This window comes from Berghia stephanieae, chromosome 12 (assembly GCF_034508935.2).
Source record: "Berghia stephanieae isolate SIO BIC M18660-M18661 chromosome 12, UCSD_Bste_1.3, whole genome shotgun sequence".
Classification (NCBI taxonomy): domain Eukaryota; kingdom Metazoa; phylum Mollusca; class Gastropoda; order Nudibranchia; family Aeolidiidae; genus Berghia; species Berghia stephanieae.
In genome coordinates this window covers 18941874-18949373 of record NC_088371.1, presented here as the reverse complement: position 1 = coordinate 18949373, position 7500 = coordinate 18941874, and the positions used below count along the sequence as shown (strand labels likewise).

General features: G+C 36.4%; 1 protein-coding gene across 3 annotated transcripts in view; it reads right to left on the bottom strand.

The window, feature by feature from the left end:
• LOC144957690 (uncharacterized) overlaps nucleotides 1–7500 on the bottom strand; it is a 71084-nt gene that overhangs the window by 21466 nt on the left and 42118 nt on the right. The window contains exon 1 of one of the 3 annotated variants that reach the window (XM_078889052.1): nucleotides 2022–2293. The exons of the other annotated variants lie outside the window; for them this stretch is intronic. The gene's annotated coding sequence lies outside the window, so the exon portion shown is untranslated. Of the gene's footprint in view, nucleotides 1–2021; nucleotides 2294–7500 lie in introns of those variants that run through there. 3 annotated transcript variants of the gene reach the window in all.

Here is a 7500-nt window from a genome sequence, read left to right as displayed (position 1 = left end):
AGGAGGAGGAGGAGGAGGAGGAGGAGGAGGAGGAGGAGGAGGAGGAGGAGGAGGAGAAAAAGAAGAAGAAGAAGACGACGAAGAAGAAGTAGGAAGAGGAGGAGGAGGAGAAAAGGAAGAAGAAGAAGGAGGATAAGGAAGGAAAAGAAGAAGAAGAAGAAGAAGAAGAAGAAGAAGAAGAAGAAGAAGAAGAAGAAGAAGAAGAAGAAGAAGAAGAAGAAGAAGAAGAAGAAGAAGAAGAAGAAGGATGAGGAGAAGAAGAAGAAGAGGAAGAAGAAGAAGAAGAAGAAGAAGAAGAAGGAGGAGGAGGAGGAGGAGGAGGAGGAGGAGGAGGAGGAGGAGGAGGAGGAATATATAATATTTAAATTGTTTTTATCTCTGCCATAAAACGACCATAAAGTGAAAGTGGTTCCTGTAAAACATGAACATAACAGCGATATTCGTGTCACTGAAGTACAGGACCATTTTAAAAAATTGTTATATGTAGGAGGAATTTGTATCACATTTAATCCAACGCCCTTATCTAGTTGCTTCTCCCCCCCCCCCACCACCACCACCCACCCACCCACCCCATTCTCCTTCTCTCACATCAACGTTTTATTGATTATTGATTTTTAATACAAGATTAGATCAAAATAATCAAAAGTCACACACCCGGGATACAAAGTAATGAAGAAAATTGAATATTATAACAGCTTCATATTGATACTAATACTACTACTACTACTACTACTACTACTACTACTACTACTACTACTACTACTACTACTACTACTACTACTACTACTACTACTACTACTACTACTACTACTACTACTACTACTACTACTACTTCTACTACTACTACTACTACTACTACTACTACTACTACTACTACTACTAATAATAATAGTAATAATAACAATAATGATAATAATAATAATAATAACAATAATAATAATAATAATAATAATAATAATAATAATAATAATAATAATAATAATAATAATAATAATAATAATAATAATAATAATAATAATAATAATAATAATAAAATTGTCATTCAATCCACAGCAGTTTTAAAGTCACATCAAATACATCATTTTACTTGGAGAGGATACTTTCATATCATAGGGTGTTTGTTTTGTTTTTGTTTTTAAGAGTTTTACGGCGCTTGCAACTTATTTAGGTCATATCAGCGCCAGTACAAAGGAAGAAAATGGGATAGTAAAAAGTTTTGGAATTAAAGCACCCAAGAGAAAGTAAGACAAAGGGGAACTGGGAACAAATAGGGATCAGATGCAGAATTCAAGAGCATACCACCAATGTACTTAGTTTGAGATCACCTATAAGTCTCATCCGGACACAAGCACAAGACCCAACAAAGAGGAAAACACTCAAATGCTTAAATTATACATTCAAAAAAGCAAATATAATAATACATAACAGAGAGATGGTTTACACAGAAAAAAATATGATCTCCCAAAACAATAACTAATCATTTGATTGTTTCCCTCTCAGCCAGGAATCCTGCCAGGGCCAGGACAAAACCAAGTAATCTCATTCCAAGACAAAGACAGAAAGCATGTTGGAAAACAGATATAAGGGGATAGAAGACACAGCAAGTGCCTCCCTGCCCGCTATGGGAGGTCGGGAACCCCACCCAGTATCATAGGGTGTAATGTTACACCTACGATTTGGCAACGATAAACTGTGTGCGGTTATGTGGTCTTGTGGTATGACACTCGCTTTCGGATAGGAAGGTCTTGGATTTGAGCCTCGCTCGGCGCATAGTTGAGTCCTTGGAAAATACTCTTTACTCACATTCTCTCACCGTACTCAGGTGTAAAATGAGTACCTAACCATGAACAGCATTGTATCTGTCCGAAAAAAAAAATGTAATATCGCCCTACAGGCGTCATATCCCGTCCTAAATGTCAAGTGTTCCTGTTAACCAGGGACCCATTGTAAAGCGCTTTGAGCACGTTTAGCGGATATTGCTCTATATGAAAAAAGCTAAAAAAAAACCCCAACATAATTACCTTTGAAATAAGTAGAAAATCGAGTGAATTCTCATTCAATCCACAGCAGTTTTAAATTCACATCAAATACTAGGAATAGGTGTACCCCAATTAGTCGCATATTTTCACTCCTTTCACAAGATCTAACATTACTAGATCTACTCAAGATTTAGAAAAGATGAAACAAATAGAAAACCGAGTGAATTCTCATTCATTCTATCCGCATTACATCTGTTTTTAATTCACAACAAAAACATTATTTGACTTGGAGGTACCTATCTAGATGCGATGCGCCTCTCACACGGTGTAAAGTTACCTAACAAAGATAAACACGGACGTACGTACGAGAGTTATCGATATACGTTGGTGACGCGGGATGGATATCAACCAGTCACTTGTATTACTAGCCTTGACACACACACACATACACACACACACACACACACACACACACACATAATCTCTCTCTCTCTCTCTCTCTCTCTCTCTCTCTCTCTCTCTCTCTCTCAAATATGCAAATTCGAGAGAGCATTCACATATTATTATAGAAGTACATAGAATACATGGATTGTGCGTTTAAATAGAATCAACATTAATGAAAGTAACTCTTTCTTTCTTTCTTTCTTTTTTAAAGCATTAGATCTGTTTCTTTTAATTATATTATGCCGTGTCCCCTTTCTCGCGGACTTTATCTATCTATCTATCTATCTATCTATCTATCTATCTATCTATCTATCTATCTATCTATCTATCTATTGAATCGTGTTTGATACAAATATGGTACGAAAAGTGCTCGACATGTAGTAATGGACTTCAACAAACAACAACAGTCAACAAAACAACTCAGTCCTGACGATGGCGAATTAAGCCTGAAACATTAATGTAGACTGTCTCAAACATTGTGGTAAACATTTAAAAATAATATCTATCTATCTATCTATCTATCGATCTATCTATCTATCTATCTATCTATCTATCTATCTATCTATCTATCCATCCATCCATCTATTCATCTATCTATCTATCTATCTATCTATATATTCATCTATCTATTATCTATCTATCTATCTTATCTATCTATCTATCTATCTATCTATCTATCTATCTATCTATCTATCTATCTATCTATCTATCTATCTATCTATCTTTCTATCTATCCATCCATCCATCTATTCATCTATCTATCTATCTATCTATCTATCTATCTATCTATCTATCTATCTATCTATCTATCTATCTATCTATCTATCCTATCTATCTATCATCTATCATCTATTCATTATCTATCTATCTATCTATCTATCTATCTATCTATCTATCTATCTATCTATCTATCTATTAATATGAGTAGTAAAAATACGTGTACATATTTGAAGGTCTGATAACCGAAAACAATAAAGGGCTTGATATAACATTGTTGTAATGAACAATATTTAACGTTGGTGTGAGAGTATTTCCATTATAAACAATGTGCCCACAACAATATGTAAATGTTGCTGATCGAAGCTCGAAGAAATAAATAACATTGTGGAATTGAATGTAGATAAGTGTCGATTTGATAAACGAAATTAGATAATGTGGACGTTTTGGATTTCCCCTTTATCACCAAAACAGGATGAATGAAACACTACAGACGAATGAGATAATGTGATAGTGGCGTTGTTCAGGTCAGCCTCAACTGCACCCGGGATTGATCGCAGTCTCTTTGAGAGCGAAGCGAGTGCTCTACCATCTGAGCTATCGGGTCCCTCATACAAGGCGGTACCATAATTTGTAACCTCAAAAAACCAACAACAAAAAACAAAACAAAACAAAACAAAACAAAAAACTTGGTCAAAGTTAATAATTAAAGCTGAATCGATTGCACTCCTATTGAACTCAAGGCCACTGTCATTAACGGACTTTTTCTTTGCTATGAAAGTGGTACCGATTCCCATTGTAAAAGGGGGAAAGGCGGAGGAAGGGATGGTAGGGGGGAGGGGGGGGGGATGAAAATTGGATTAGTAGGGAATCAATTGTGAATGAAAATAAAAGTTTAAAAAAGTAGGCTTTATATAAATTAAGTAGAGCAGAACCTTTCATTATTGATTATTGATTAGCGCCAGAATCATAGCCACCATTCATTCAAGCAGAGCAGCCGGAAGTATAGATACCATGGCATGAGGAAGGCTCGAGTTAACTCGACTACATTTAAAATAAATATGTGATAAGTAAGGCCCATATTATTTACTAGTTATTTTAACCCCCTCCTTACCAGCCATAGGAAAATTGTCATATTCGTTACGATCCAACCGGCAATTTTATCATTCAGATTTATTTTGTACACAACACATTTTAAAGAAAAATATGTTATTACAGCTATAAAGATGTGACACTGTGTTGTAGAGTTCATTTTGCTGATCAGTATTATGCATAAAATGCACGTTTGCTTTTTTGTTTGAATAAGAAAAAAACTATGTTTGTGTTGGTTGAGTGTGAAGTTTTGGGGAAAACTAAAATAAAACTTTAATAAAATAAAGGTGAACCATCGTTATGCGACAGTAGTCATCGTTTACTAAAATCCTGGCACTGGGACTTGTCTTTTGACGTCATTTGTGACCCGTCATCCTAAAACGGTATTAAGTCGGGATGATTAAGATGCTGAAAATGAATTTGTAGCCAGAAATACCATGCTTAAGTTCAGTTTATATGCTTTATAGAGGAGAAGGAATATCGTATTTTACTGTCCTAAATACCAACGTTTCATATTTTTGACCAGTTTAACTATATTTTGAATTTTTAGCATCTGGTCCATCCCGACATAATACCGTTTTGAGACGAGAGTGCACCGCCCAGTGAGCGTTGTTGGTCGTGCTCAAAGAAATAAATGATCCCATTGGTTGAACTGGATTGAATACATCTCACAATTTATTTTCTTTTGTGGTCAAAGACTTGTGTTTTGACGTATATTTTTGGTCAGTGTCATAATAACAGCATAATATGGTCCGATGAACCGAGTGGAGCTCTTTGAAAACATTTATAGGACTTGTCAACATTACAGAAAAATAGGTCGAGGGTCGATTTGTCACGAGTGACGCACTGAACAAATTGTGAGAGTCAAGGAATGATTATATCTATTGGATTCAGTAGTCTGATGTCACGCCGCCCGGCAACGGCGGTCATCTTAGTTCTAAATAAAGAAAATCATTACTTTTTATTCTTCAAGCTGGCTAGAACTTTTCATATGCCTTGTGATCAGAATGTGTAAAAGTCAAAACATGATCAAATGTATGTTTTTCCCCCTCTGGATACGCTTGTATGCTCGCCGGGGAAATATTTCATACGGGCGTCCGCCATTGTTCCGATAGTTTAGAGCCAGTGTTATTAAGTTACCATGCGTCATTAAGAAGGAAGTGACGTTACGACTGTTGAAGAGTATTATTGCAATGATTACAATCGCCAGTCACAATAAAAACACTGTCAGGCGATTTGCTTTTTACATTTTCCACATGGCTGATCAGAGTTTCTATGGCAAAATTTGTATCGGCACTGGGTGAATGTAAACTGTCGTGATGTTGACTTTAGAAAATTCTCTAGGTGAGTATTATGGTCGTGCACCCACCATTAAAAGTTCAATGTTGTTGTTCGAAATTGACGAGATATTATTTATATTATTGGGGTGACACCAATTATTGTTTATGCACATTCACACAGTGATCTGAAGGTGTATAAGGATGTCATTGTTTTGTATTCTCAAGTAGACAGGGACTTCAACATTTAAACATACCATTGCGATTTTGTAATTTAATCTCTCTCTCTCTCTCTCTCTCTCTCTCTCTCTCTCTCTCTCTCTCTCTCTCGATCTATCTATCTATTATTACTTTAATATTTACCACAATGTTTGAGACAGTCTGCATCGGACATATCGAGCACTTTTCGTACCATATTTGTATCAAACACGATTCAATATCTATCTATCTATCTATCTATCTATCTATCTATCTATCTATCTATCTATCTATCTATCTATCTATCTATCTATCTATCTATCTATCTATCTATCTCTTTCTCTCTCTCTCTCTCTCTCTCTCTCACTCTCTCTCTCTCTCTCTCATTGGTAGTCAGTGCAGTTCGTAGAGAAGTGGGAGGGAGTGGGACAAACGAGCTTTCTTAAAATCAATTTTGCGGCACTGTTCTGAAAGGCTTGAAAGATTTTATCTTGACTTACACCGAAAAAAAGGGAATGGCAGTAATCGATACGTGATATAATAAAAGCGGTAACAAGCTGACTCTGATAGAGGAAATTTCCTTTGGAAAGATATGTGACCCCTCGTCTCAAAACGGTATCAAGTCGGGATGATTAAGATGCTGAAAATGGAATTTGTAGCCAGAAATAGCCAGACTTGAGTTGAGTTCATTTTGTTTATTGAGGAGAAGGAATATCATGCTTTACTGTGCTAAATACCAACGTTTCATATTTTTGATTAGTTTAACTATAATTTTGAGTTTTTAGCATCTGGTCCAGCCCGACTTAATACCGTTTTGAGACGAGGGGTCACATATTTAAAACTTTACCAAGAGTATCGAGTTGTGTCTTCATGGATACAGTGTTATAAAAAAGACACCAATGTTTTCAACTCATACAGAGGGCTGCATCGGACATCCATTGATGTTCAGATTGTAGTCCTTCTCGGCCATTAGGCACGTAGAGCCGGAGTTTATCCCGGTTTCTATAGCGTGAAACAGACAATAGCAATTGCTTGCTATCCTTTGGATAGGACGCTAGTCAATCGCAAAGTGCTTCCCGTCAGATCTAACAGACCCAACTACCAATGCACTGCTGGGTAGACCGGGGGATCAGTAAAAAAATGTCGACTGCATCCGGGATCGATCTCGGGCCGTTTGCGTGTGAAATGAGTGCTCTACCAACTGAACTATCGGGACCCCCGACATTCAGATTAACTATTTATACAACTTCATATTTTCCAATGGTATTTCCACATAACACCAATTCCGTCTTTTCATAATTTAACTCCCAATTTGTTTGATTCCATCCAAAACATCGCATTGCTTTAACCCTCTCCTTACTGATCTGATGATTTTCAGTATTTTCCCCAAAATGGCAGGTTTACCAAGCAGAAAAAATGATTTTTTAAACTCAAACAAGCTCTCTACAAAACAACTTTATGTTCTTATTAATCAAACAACAAAGATCATTTTTCAAAGTTTGTGATGTACAAAATAAATCTGGATAAGAAAAAAATGTATATTTGTGTCGTAACAAATGGGACGATTTTCCTGTAGGTGGTAAGGAGATGGTAAACGGAGAACTAAAATAGTTGAGTCCTTGGAAAAGACTCTTTACTCACATTCTCTCACCGTACTCAGGTGTAAAATGAGTACCTGGCCGTTAACAGCGTTGTCTTTGCCCGAAAAATTGTAATATCGCCTAACAGGCGTCATGTCTCGTCCTACATGTTAAATGTTGCTGTTGACCAGGGACCCCTTGTAAAGTGCATTG